This window comes from Pongo abelii, chromosome 5 (genome assembly GCF_028885655.2).
Source record: "Pongo abelii isolate AG06213 chromosome 5, NHGRI_mPonAbe1-v2.0_pri, whole genome shotgun sequence".
Lineage (NCBI taxonomy): Eukaryota > Metazoa > Chordata > Mammalia > Primates > Hominidae > Pongo > Pongo abelii.
Window position 1 is genome coordinate 52,716,460 of NC_071990.2, and position 13,190 is coordinate 52,729,649.

Below are 13,190 nucleotides of genomic sequence, written 5' to 3' on the forward strand. Positions count from 1 at the left end.
GTAATCCCAGCTACTGTGGAGGCTGAAGCAGGAGAATCACTTGAGCCTGGAGGCAAAGGTGAGCCGAGATTACGGCACTGCATTCCAGCCTGGGCAACAGAGCAATTGACTCTGTCTCAAAAAAAAAAAAAAAAGAAAAGAAATTAAGAAATTCAGAGCCATGTAAGGTTGCAATAGAAGACTGAAAAAGCCTTTGAAAGAGAAATGCACAATAAAACCTTTCAACCAAGTAAATTACCGAAGGGCAAGAATTAGAATGAAGCATCTGGAAAAAAATGTTTAACTGGATAAAAGGACTCAATTAAAAGTGTAAAAGTATAGTTCTAGTAATCTGCCATCAAATCAAGACAGAGTTATAGAAATGAAGAAACAAAGAAATAGAAACGTTCTAGGAATTATGCCTCAAAAAGAATTGACTCAGATTAGAAGTTCACTAAGTTTTTGAGAGAGCTCTAGAAATTAATCAGGAACCAATCCTCAGTCTCCCAACCATCAAAGAACAAGAACTAAAGCTCTAAGAAAGGTATATTCACCAACACCATGTCAGATGTGACCAAAGAGATTACAGGGAGAAAAAATAAAATTTTTAAACCTTCCAAGAAGTGGAGCCAGGGACCACAGAGTAAAAAGGAAGTGAGCCTCTCCCAAAAAGCAGAAAACTACAGACCCCACAAACTCTACATCATTCTTGGGGTTTTTTTTTTTTCCTTTTAATGCAAAAGATTTCCAGTTTCAGCCTTTTTTGAACCTACTAATTCAATGTTTCCTATTTGTTTGAGTCAAATATTCAAAACCATTATGCACTTTCTAGAATCTCCACAAAATCACAATTCATAGAAACTAACCCTTCTTTTTCAATGTAATGATTAGGTATGAGTGCGGTGGCTCACGCCTGTAATCCCAGCACTTTGGAAAGCCGAGGAGGGTAGATAGCTTGACCTCAGGAGTTGGAGACCAGCCTGGGCAACATGGTGAGACTTCGTCTCTACAAAAAAAATACAAAAATTAGCCAGGCATGGTGGTACACACTTGTAGTCCCAGCTACTCAGGAGGTTGAGATGAGGGGATCACTTTAGCTAGGAGGTCAAGGCTCCAGTGAGCTGTGATCGTGCCACTGCACTCCAGCCTGGACAACGGATCGAGATCTTATCTCAAAAAAAAAAAAAAAAAAAGAAAAGAAATGATTATTTGTCAGATGAAAACGCTGTGCTAGGGTCTTCATATGCCAATATTTGTGAGAATAGAAATTACTTGGGGTATAGGTAAACAAAACATAAAAAACACAGAAGTCTTCCTTTCCCTTCTGTCTCTGTAGTTGTCTCTCATTCATTCTCTCTCTCTTTCTCAAAGCATGCAATTTCTGATCTTCTGACGAAAAAAAAAAGCCGGGAGAGACAGCAGTGAGAGAAGGGGATCAGAGACAAAAGCTGAGAAAAGAAAAGTAAGGAGAAAAAAGACTTCGGAAAGGAGTTTCCCCAGAGGGCTGTGTGAGGATCCCGGACGGAATACAGTTTAAGTGGCTGGACAAAGTTCCAGATCGCATGAGGGACCTCTCAATTGTGAATCTATTCTGTGGACCTGTGAATGCTTTTGCATTCAAGTTTTATATACTTGTTAGCAGAAACATCATTTATTAAACACTCTGTACCAGTCTCTGTGCTGGGTAACAGGAAGAAAAAAGTGCTACCAAAAAAAAAAAATTGCCATAACAGTTTTCTCCTTCCAAGAGAGCTGCGAATTTTATATCAGACCAGATGGCACTTCTGTCTTGAAGAGAACTTACCTTTTTGGAAGTGCAAAGACAGAGCTTATTCCAGGGCAAAGACAGGGAAATTGCTACACATAAAAAATAATATGGTCAGGCACAGTGGCTCATGCCTATAATCCCAGCACTTTGGGAGGCTGAGGCGGGAGGATCACTTGAGACCAGCAGTTCAAGACCAGCCTGGGCAACACAGAGAGGCCTCCATCTCTACACAAAATAAAAAAAATGCTGGGCATGGTGGTGTGCACCTGTAGTCCCAGCTACTTGAGGGGCTGAGGTGGGAGAATTGCTTGAGCCTAGGCAGTCAGGGCTTCAGTGAGCCATGATCCTACCACTGCTCTCCAGCCTGGGTGACAGAGCAAGATCTTGTCTTCAAAATAATTATAATAATAGGAATTTTAGTTAACCCTAGAGAGAAGAGAAATGAGGAGAGCTGCCAGCCAGAAACTCCTAGTATCTGAGATGACCAGGGAACTAAGAGTCATGAGCCTTATATTCAAATTGTTTCAATGTGTATGTTGTGCTTTAATTATTTAATTAATTCTTTAGTTCTCTTCCATTATTTCCATGTCTAAGGTAAACCTCTTTATATACAGAACAGGTTTATGACGTCTACATGGAGCATATATATATATAGAGAGAGAGAGAGAGAGAGAGGCCAACAGCCTCAGAAGGAGAAGCAGCACGTATGGATAGAGCAAGATTTAGAATGAGAAATTTGGCTCTTTCTTACCCCTCAATCCTGCAATCTAGGAGAATCTTACTGCTCAAAATTTGGTCCTGGGAACAGCAGCATCTAGCTTGTTCGCACCTGGGGGCTTGTTAAAATTGGAGACTCTCCAGCCCCCATCCCAAACCTACTCAATCAGGCTGCATTTTCACAAGATGCCTAAATGATTCATATCACATGAAAGCCTGGGATGCACCTCGTTAGGGAACATTAGGGAAGGTGCTGAACTTCCCATAAAATTGCAGTGAGGTTCACGGAACACATTACGTTTTCTGAAACAGAAATTGAGACTCAAGTATCCTTGAAAGGCTATTGAGATTTGAAAAAAAAAAAAAGACATCTTAAATCTCAGAGCTTCACTCCCTCATAGCTAAGAACCATACCTATCTTCCTACTTTGGAAGGTTCTTTGGCAAGCGTGGGGATGAAGAGAATAATGGGAAACTGAGGCTGTTCTTTGTCAACGTTCCGCGGCAGCCTCCGTGGGCGTGGTCTGTCCTTGCAACCGCGGGCGGGCAGCAACTCCCCAGGGTTCCGTGCAGACTTCACTTACTCAGCAAGCAAGCTGATTTCCTGCGTTGAGGTGGATGGAATTAATCAACATGCTGCCAGAATGCAATGCCTGGGGAAAGCCCAGCTGAGCATCTGTCAAACGCTGTCACATTTTCCTGGCTTCCTCCCACCAAAATTTCTCCTCAGTTCGATGAACCTGGGATCAGCAACTTTTGTTCCTGTCCTTTCCCCGAGTCGTCATACTGACAACCAACAGAGTTTTGGGATGGTGGGTGGGGATGACAAGCCTGGGCCCGGAAAGATGACCTTTCACTCCATTTTTGCCCAGGATTAAATTTCCAAGCCTTTAGGCATTGGCCCAAATCTCATGCCTGCCCCCCAACCTCATTTATTAAAGCAAATTCCTTTCCCAAACCCTCACATGCGACACACTCAATTTTCTGCTTTTGCTCCACAAAATAGTTTGAATTTCTGAGTCTTCACCCTCTCCAGGCTAGTGTCTTGTTCCTGGAATGACCATTTCAGTTCTGCTCACCTGGGTTCTATCCAACCTCAATCTCCACGTCCTCAAACCCAAAACCCACTCATGTCTTTCCTTCTTCCAAACTCTCATTATACTTTCATGACACTTCATTTAGCAATTAACTAGAGACAATGAGAGACAACTTTTTAACTGTCTACTTGAACGGCTATTTGCATGTGCTTTGGCTATTTGTATGTGCTTTGGCTTTTTACATTTTAAAGTGTTTATTCCTAATCTGCTCTCTGGATCTTAAACTTGTTGAAGGAGACAACTGTGACTTCTTTCTGCCTTTTGCCCTTCCCACCATTCTCACACACCTAGCAAATTATTCTACCCATAGCTGTAGATATTTATTCACTTGATTTAATTTGATGTTAATACTAGCTTATTTCTTCTTCTACCTAATTTCTTGCTACCTTTAATTTCTAATATATCAGTACTCATAAAGTTGTCAACAAAATGATTAAAGTCGGAATGTTCTAGAGAAGAGAAAAGTTACACCACATATTTTCAAAACTTTAGAAATTTTTCACAAGGGAAAGAGATTGGACTGTCTCTAGAACACCAAAGCTTGATGAACATCTGGTAGTGATGTTCCAGAGTGGAGTTATGCATGGAGGGGCTGTTTGGATTGGACCACCTCCAAGGTCCCTTCCAAATTTGTGATCTTATGGAAATTCAACAAAAAATGGCATTTCATTTAAAGATACAATTTCAGTCTTGGAAGTAGGGGTGTGTGTGTCTGTGTATGTGTGTGTGCGTGCACGCGTATGGATGCACACATGTATATGGGGTGCGGTAATATATCTTCTACCCTTTTCATTTTTTTCCTCCTTCTGTGGAAAACAATCACATGACTCCAAATGCTAAAAATTCCAAGTGTCATAACTGTACGTTTCCCATGAAGATCCGGATTGAGAAGAGAATAAGAGGCAGCAGAGACCCAGTGAGAGCACTGAAACAACCACACTTCTGAGAAATGTGTTACTTTCACTCCTGCACGGAATTGACTCAGAATGACGATTCTCAGGTTCTCCTAATTTCAGTTGAAATGCCGTGGAAGGACACAATGAAATGGGTTTCCTGTGAGAGACAGTTCTTCATCTGTGCAGAGGTAAGGGCTTGAAGGATGTATGAAGGGCAAAGGAGAAAAAAAATGAACACGGGGAGGTACCTGGGAAGGAAAAGTGGAACCTGCCTGCTCTTCCTGTGTCTGCCCTCCGGGCTCCAGAGCAGAAGGCAGGAGCTCCTAAGTTAGCAGGGCTCATTCCACTGCTCTCTCTAATGCTTCTGGCCCTGAGAAGCACTGGGGGCAGGGTAGTGTCAAAGGAAGGTGGATGAGAAAGGACACCAAGGAAAAAATAAAGACTGAAAAAGTTCTTGGCTACGCAGAGCCCAGCACTTGTTTAAGCTGCAGAGAAGGCTTCTTGTAGATTGCACATTTATGTCGATTATACAGATTTTGCATTAAACAACTCAGGAGAATACCACTAGCAACTTTGTTATCCTGTGATATCTCTGATACCTTACAGGTCATCCCTAGACCTGGAAACCCATTAGTTTAGCCATTAAGTCAGGCAAGACATCTCCTTATCTTTGATATCTGCAGCTATCATAGAATTCAGGAGCCACACAGGTCTTTAGAAACAATCTGGTGCAACCCGCTCAGCTGATGATGGGGGTTGAATAGCTTTCCTACAGATAGCCAGTGGTGGAGAAGCTTGGCCTGGACCCAGGCCTCTTGACTCCCTCTAGACTCTGTCTACAAATAAAGGGATCCCTCTCTCCAGCTCTTTCAGGGCCATTTTTCCCTGGTCTAACACTATCAGCTCTTTAACAATGTGCTGACAAAGGAGGGAAATGATTATAATAGGAATAGCCCTGAGCTCTGCCTCCTGTCAGATCAGTGGGGCATTAGACTCTCATAGGAGAGGGAATCCTATTGTGAACTGCACATGTGAGGGATCTAGGTTGTGCGCTCCTTATGAGAATCTAATGCCTGATGATCTGAGGTGGAATAGTTTCACCCCAAAACCATCTGCTCTCCAGCCCCACATTCACCCTCGGACTGGGAAAAACTGTCTTCCATGAAACCAGTCCCTGGTACCAAAAAAGTTGGGGCGTTGTCAGAGGACCAAACTTATAAAGCAAGCAGCACCTTCTAAGTGATACCTAGGACTTGGGGTCAAGATACTTGAGCAATTCCGTTCTCTAAAAATGAGAAATGAAATTAGTCTTTGGACTTTTTATTCTGAACCCTTTTTAGCCTTTACACATTATCTTTTATACATTTATCTTTGTATGAGGAAGATTTTTTTTTTTTTTTTTTGAGATGGAGTTTCACTCTTGTTGCCCAGGCTGGAGTGCAATGGCACAATCTCAGCTCACCGCAACCTCTGCCTCCCTGGTTCAAGCGATGCTCCTGACTCAGCCCCCAAAGTAGCTGGGATTACAGGCATGTGCCACCACACCCAACTAATTTGTTTTGTATTTAGTAGAGATGGGGTTTCACCATGTTGGTCTGGCTGGTCTCAAATGCCTGACCTCAGGTGATCCACCCACCTCGGCCTCCCAAAGCACTGGGATTATAGGCATGAGCCACCACACCCAGCCTGTATTAGGAAGATTAATGGAAAAAGATCAGACCAGGTGATTTCAATAATAGTGGGTTTTTTTTGTTTTTGTTTTTGTTTTTTTTTTTTGGGACAAAATCTCGCTCTGTTGCCCAGGCTGGAGTGCAGTGGCATGATCTCAGCTCACTGCAACCTCTGCCTCCTGAGTTCAGGCAATCCTCCAGCCTCAGCCTCCCAAGAAGCGGGGACTACAGGCACGTGCCACCACACTGGCTAATTTTTTGTATTTTTAGTAGAGACGGGGTTCACCATGCTGCCCAGGCTGGTCACAAACTCCTGAGCTCAGGCAATCCACCCACCCCAGCCTTTCAAAGTGCTGGGATTACAGGCATGAGCCAGTGTGCCCAGCCAATGATAGTTCTTAAGATGCAATATTCCACCAACTTTTCACCTCAGGTTCTCAAAGCTTATACAGTGGTAAAAGTTGCCTTTTCTGCACTTTCTCTGTTAATAATAGGAAGAATTTTTAAACCACTTCCATAACTCTGAATTGCAGATATTACTGAAAGTATTATGTCATGAGAAGTCTATGTGTGAGATCTTAAAAATAAACTTGAAATCTCAACCAGACTAAATGTGGCAATTTTTAAAAGGTAGGGATGGGATTGAGGATTATACCCAGTGTCAGCAAAGACGTAGGACAATAAAAGCATCTTCATACATACATGTGGGATATATATAAATCAGCAAGTTAGTGAGGCATACCTAAAACTTTAATAATGTTCCTATTTTTGGTCCAGCAATTATACTTCTAGGAAATTGTCCTAAGTAAAATAAGCATGTGCACCAAAATTTGGCAACATGGTTTTTCATCACAGCATAATTTGTAATCTGAAAAACTGATAACAAATATCCAACGACAGGTATCTGAAAAAACATACCAGATAAGTTTTCTGTGGGTGACTAGATCATAAGTATCTTTTATTTATTTCTTATGGTTATTTATAGTGTTTCACCAATGAAACACTTGTAACAGGAAAAAAAATATATATGAGTTGTTCTTCGTTTAAGAATGTTAACAGGCTCCAGCAGGGCAGTTTCCTGGTAACTAGAGTGACTACACTAGCACAAGCTTTGTGAGACAATATGAAATAGCAAACACCAGTCACGCCAAATAGGCTCCTTTGCTCTCAGGGCAAATCCCTGAGATGGGTCAGACAGCATCACCAGCTATGGATGGTCTTCCACTTCATCTCTGAATGCCAGTACCCATACACCTCGTCACACTAGAATTCTGTCATCCCATCCACGAGATTCACTCATAGATGTAGCTCTGACCACCTCCAGCTCCCCAGAGCACTCCCAGCCCTTTGAAAGGAGCACACAGTATGCTGGTTAGAACACAGTAGTTGGCTGGGCGCAGTGGCTCACGCCTGTAATTCCAACACTTTGGGAGGCCAAGGTGGGTGGATCACCTGAGGTTGGGAGTTCACGACCAGCCTGACCAACAGAGAAACCTTGTCTCTATTAAAAATACAAAATTAGCCAGGCGTGGTGGCGCATGCCTGTAATTCCAGCCAGTCAGGAGGCTGAGGCAGGAGAATCACTTGAACCCGGAAGGCAGAGGTTGTGGCAAGCAGAGATCGTGCCATTGCACTCCAGCCTGGGCAACAAGAGCAAAACTCTGTCTCAAAAAAAAACCATAGTTAAGAATCAAGAGTGCCAGTAGGATCGCCACATTCTAGCTCTGAGACCCTGGGCAAATTATCTAATCTTTCTAGGCCTATTTCCTTCTCTATAAAATTGAGATAATAAAATCCATGTCACAGGGTAGATTTAATTATTATAATTTATATGGTGCCTAGTATATAGCAGCAGGGCCATCGCTTCTCATCTGCCCCAGTCACGAGTACATAAAGTTGTGCCTGGGAGCCAGTTTGGTTGGGAGTTTAGAACCTATATACATCATCCCTATGTTAAACTCTCATTTTCTTGGCTTTTTATTCTCCATTAGGGTTAAACATGACCTGTGAACATTTGCCTTTCTCCTGCAATCAGATTTTCAAACATCTGACTTTAAATTCAGTTTCAAAAACACTTTTTGTCCCTAAATTCCTAAACCAGTTTGTTAATCTCAAGTGCCTAATCTGAAACTTGCTTATACAACTGGATATACTATGAAGTGTCACTCTTAAAACTGGTTTTAAGATTCACCAAAAATGAGTTATAGCAGTTATATTAGGGTAGTAAGGTAATTTTTGTTCTCTAGCTTCCTGAATATTCCATGTTATATTCATAGTAATATTTTCTTTAAATAGGCCAGGTGCAGTGACTCATGCCTGTAATGCCAGCACTTTGGGAGGCTGAGATTGGAGGATTGTTTGAGGCCAGGAATTCCAGACCAGCCCGGGCAACATAGAGACCCCATCTCTACAAAAGATTTAAAAATTAGGCAGGCATGGTAGTCCCAGCTGTCTGGGAGGCTGAGGTGGAAAGACTGCTTAAGCCCAGGAGTTTGAGGCTGCAGTGAGCCGTGTTTGCACCATTGCACTCCAGCCTGGACAACAGAGCAAGACTGTCTCAAAGAGAAAAAAAAATAACCACACACTTTTGTTTTCGGAGGTTTTTATCAGGTTTTATTGTGGTTCCTATTCAAGACTACATGCACTGAAATTACTAGAAAAGCAGCACACATACGCAAGATTACAGGAGCTGACCTTTCTATTGCAAGGTTAAATAGTGGTACTTCAAGCTAGGAAGGTTTAGCTTGCTACAAAATGTACCTGCTGGGAGAGCTATTATCAGAATGGCAAATCTCAGCAGAGGCTAATATCCCCCTACAGGCTGTGGGAAAATACTTAGAACTTAATAGTAAAAATATTCACGAAAAGACTGAAGAGAATGAGCTAGGATTACACGCTGGTTAATAATGGACCAGCCAGAATCCAAGACACATCACTAAGGCGCCAGACCTGAAAAAGAAAGTAAACCAGGTTTGCTTTTCAGGAATTTAAAATGGAGTTAAAATTAATTTTGTTGTAAAGTGTTTCTAGGATGGCCAGGTGCGGCGGCTCATGCCTGTAATACCAGCACTTTGGGAGGCCAAGGCAAGCGGATCACCTGAGGTCAGGAGCTCGGGACCAGCCTGGCCAACATGGTAAAACCCCCATCTCTACTAAAAATACAAAAAGTAGCCAGACATGGTGGCAAGCACCTGTAATCCCAGTTACTTGGGAGGCTGAGGCAGGAGAATCAGTTGAACCCAAGAGCCAAGATCACGCCACTACACTCCAGCCTGGGCAACAAAGTGAGACTCTGTGTCAAAAAAAAAAGTGTTTCTAGAAATTCAATAAACTCTCTTGAAATAATTGGCAACATCCTGGGACACTACCTACAAAATAAGGAAGCATAGAAATCACCGTCCCTAAAAAGCATATTTAACATGGTGACCAACAACCCATTCTGACCTGCCTCTCCAAGCAGTCCAACCCAGGTTTTATCAAGTGGTGCCAGTGCTAACGTCTTGTGGGTGGAACTGGCACTGAATGTAAAGAAAATCATGGCCAGGCATGGTGGCTCATGCCTATAATCCCAACACTTTGGGAGGCTGAGGTGGGAAGCTCACTTGAGCTCAGGAGTTCAAGACCAGCCTGGGCAACATCAACACCATCCTTACAAAAAATGTAAAAATTAGCCGGGCAGAGTGATGTGCACCTGTGGTCCCAGCCACTCAGGAGGCTCAAGAGGGAAGATCACTTGAGCCCAGGAGGTGGAGGCTGCAGTGAGCCATGTTTGCACCACTGCACTCCAGCTTGGGCTACAGAGCAAGACTCTATCTCAATTTCAAAAAGAAAGAAAGAAAAGAAAATCACATGCATTACCAGAAGAGACCTCAGAAATCACGTAGTTCAACCACCTCCTTTTCCAGATGTAGAAACCATGCACTTTCCTCTAAGTGGCCAGCCTAGCTTGGCATGTTAACTCTGGTACCTAGTGTCAGAAAAGGAACTCAGATACACATGCCTTTGCTTACCAGTGCAGAGCTCATGTCACCCTGCCAACCTTTTGGCTCTCAGGTGAGATTTCCTATGCAACCACAGTTTAACGCTCCACCCTCCCCACTTCCCTACATGTACAGCAGACGTGGCATTACCTGGCTCTTGAGGAGCGGGGGAAGGAAAGGATGGCAAGGAAGGGAAAGAGCTTGCACAGAGCTCATTAGGGCTGAGCACCTGAGGCAGCCAGCACACAGGTGACTCTTATGCTTGCCATATTCTACTGACCAAACCCTCCAGGCAGAGCTCACTTCACAAGCTCAGAATCATTAGGACAACTGGTGTAGTCTGAAACCTCCTCAAGAGACATGAGAAAGAGAGGGCTGGCAGATTCACTGGATTCCGTGAACGTTTCTCCTCTTTATCCCCCTTGATGTTTTCCTACCATCCGGCCCTGTTGTGAGGTAACACTGTCCTCAGGAGAAAGCTGAAAAATGCATTGCCGAGCTAGCGCCGAGAGGGTCCTCTGGGGGAAGTGCTTGCCTCAGAGCCACACTGACCGGAATGTGGGAACCATCAGAGTGGAAAGGCAGAGAAGGGATGAGTTCAGGAATGCAGCCAGGGTGAAATCATTGTAAATGGTTTTGATTAAAGGATCATGTTTCATAAACATTTGTCAAAATGAATCACTTTGTTTTAATGGGCCCTCGAACTTGCAGTAATCAAACCACTGCCATGAAGTAGTAAGACGCCAGGCAGGAACCTGCCATCTGCTTTCCCAATTATGTCTCACAAGCATCCTACAAGGCAGGAATCATCCCCATTTTACAGCTGAAATAAAGAGTAGCATAAAACTTACCTGAAGTTATTTGGTAAATGGCGGAGAAGAGATTCAATCTCAGCAATCCTTACCAAATTGTCCTTTTTGAAAACCACCCTTTCATTTTGCCACTTCATTTATCCAGGGGAGTTAAGGAATAAGGTGCCATTTTTCAAGATACAACAACTTACTTAAGCTCCCCAAATTATTTTAACTACAGTGTTTCAGACCACAAACTTAAATGTAAACAGACTTCTCTTTTGGAATGAGGCACGTAGATAATTTAGTGGTTTTCTCTGGTGAATCTGGGTCAGAATCTCTGCAGGGTGGCAACAGTGATACCCTTGGGGGTGACTGGCCTTGAGACATGTCAGTCCACCTGAGCAGCCTCTTTCAGGTCCCCACAGTAGGTCCTGCAGTGGATCACCTGTCAACAAGCAAGAACCTATCCTGGAAAAGCTTACCAGTTCTTTTCTGTTCTTGTAAGCTGGGAACTACACACACGTTTCTTAAAACTCAATGTAAAGGTTGAATCATGCTATTTTAATATAATTAATATCTATTGTGGCTGCTATATAGTCTTCTACCTACTATTCTTTTGACTAGCTTGAAGAGTGATGAAATGGTCAGCAAAATAAACCTGATATTACAGCTATTATCACAATGGTAGGTGCACATATCCCCCAACTCTGTGCCTCAGTTTCCTCAGAGGTGAAGGACAGACTAAGAGTCCTATTGACAGAATGTTTGCCTTTCTAGAACAAATCACTTGAGGAGATCCCTGAGAACTCCTAGAACTGTTCTTCATAGCTGTACCCCATCAGTAGCACCTGACATCCTCATGGTCCTCCCTGGATTCCTATATCTCTGTGTGTGCCCTCATTTGGTATACAATCATACTTAATTTTTTTTTTTAATAAAGACAGGGTCTCGCCATGTTGCCTAGGCTGGCCTTAAACTCCTGGACTCAAGCAATCTGCCTGCCTCGGCCTCCCAAAGTGCTGAGATTACAGGCATGAGCCACCGTGCCCAGCTGTATACTTTATATTTTGAAATTTTCACCAACATATTGACATATCCCCAGCCTAGAGGCCTCAGAGCAGAAAGCACCACTTTTGCACCCACTGCTGTACCTAGCACAACTTCTGACTTATTGCCAATGCTCAACAAATGGCAAATTCCTCCTTCTGGTACCACTGCTCTCTTTTGAAACTGTGCTCTCTAGACCACTCCCAATAGGACTTGGATCTCGCATCAGTGAGGGGGAAAAAAAAAAAATCCCAGATAAAACAGAATTCCCAAAAAATTTTGTACTACTCCCTTTAAGAAAAAAATCCCTTTGTCCTAATGAACCAAAGAATATCTCCTGCTTTGTGGTAAAGGATCACCCCTCAGCAAAAACGGAGAAGAAAGTACCTCAGCAATCTTACAGCCAAGAACTGGCACAACTTCAGAGCCACATCTGCCACCAGAAAGCAGCTTCCGGTCCATGTGACCGAGGCCCCCCATAAAGTCACATGATTCTTTTTAAGTAACTTGAAAAATTCTTCAGAAGCTATTCAAACCATATAACGGTAGGACAGAAGTCCCGCCCTGGCCCCATCACAAGCTTCTGTGCAAACAGGCTAACCAACCCCAAAGAGTGGACACCCAGGTAGTTTCAAAAGCACCCTGTAGGCTAGGCACAGTGGCTCACGCCTATAATCTCACAGTTTAGGAGGCCGAGATGGGAGAATCACTTGAGTCCAGGAGTTCAAGGCCAGCCTGGGCAACAGAGAGACCTCATCTCTACTAAAAATTAAAAATAAAAACTTAGCTGGGCATGATGGCACGTGTCTGTGGTCTCAGCTATTTGGGAGGCTGAGGCAGGGGGATCACTTGAGCCCAGGAGGTCGAGGCTGTCGTGAGCTGTGACTGTACCACTGCACTCTAGTCTGGGCACAAAGCGAGACCCTGTCTCAAAAAAAAAAAAAAAAAAAAAAAAAGATCCTGTAACAAGATCTCATTATGGGCAAGAACTCCCAGGATTTTGAGGTATCTGACATATCAGGTATTCTATCTTTATGAAGGGTAAGTTTAGATTCAGGCAAAAAGCACCAGGCAGAGGGGCAATTCTTCTCCTGAACTTTTACTCACTGGCCTCCCGGGGCCATTTAGCTATTTTAAACTGGCAGGGTTTGGTCTATACTATCAATTTTGACTGATAAATGGTGGTGCTGCTGAGGAAGAAAACTGCCTCTAGAGAAAACATGACCCCCAGAGATCACAGCAG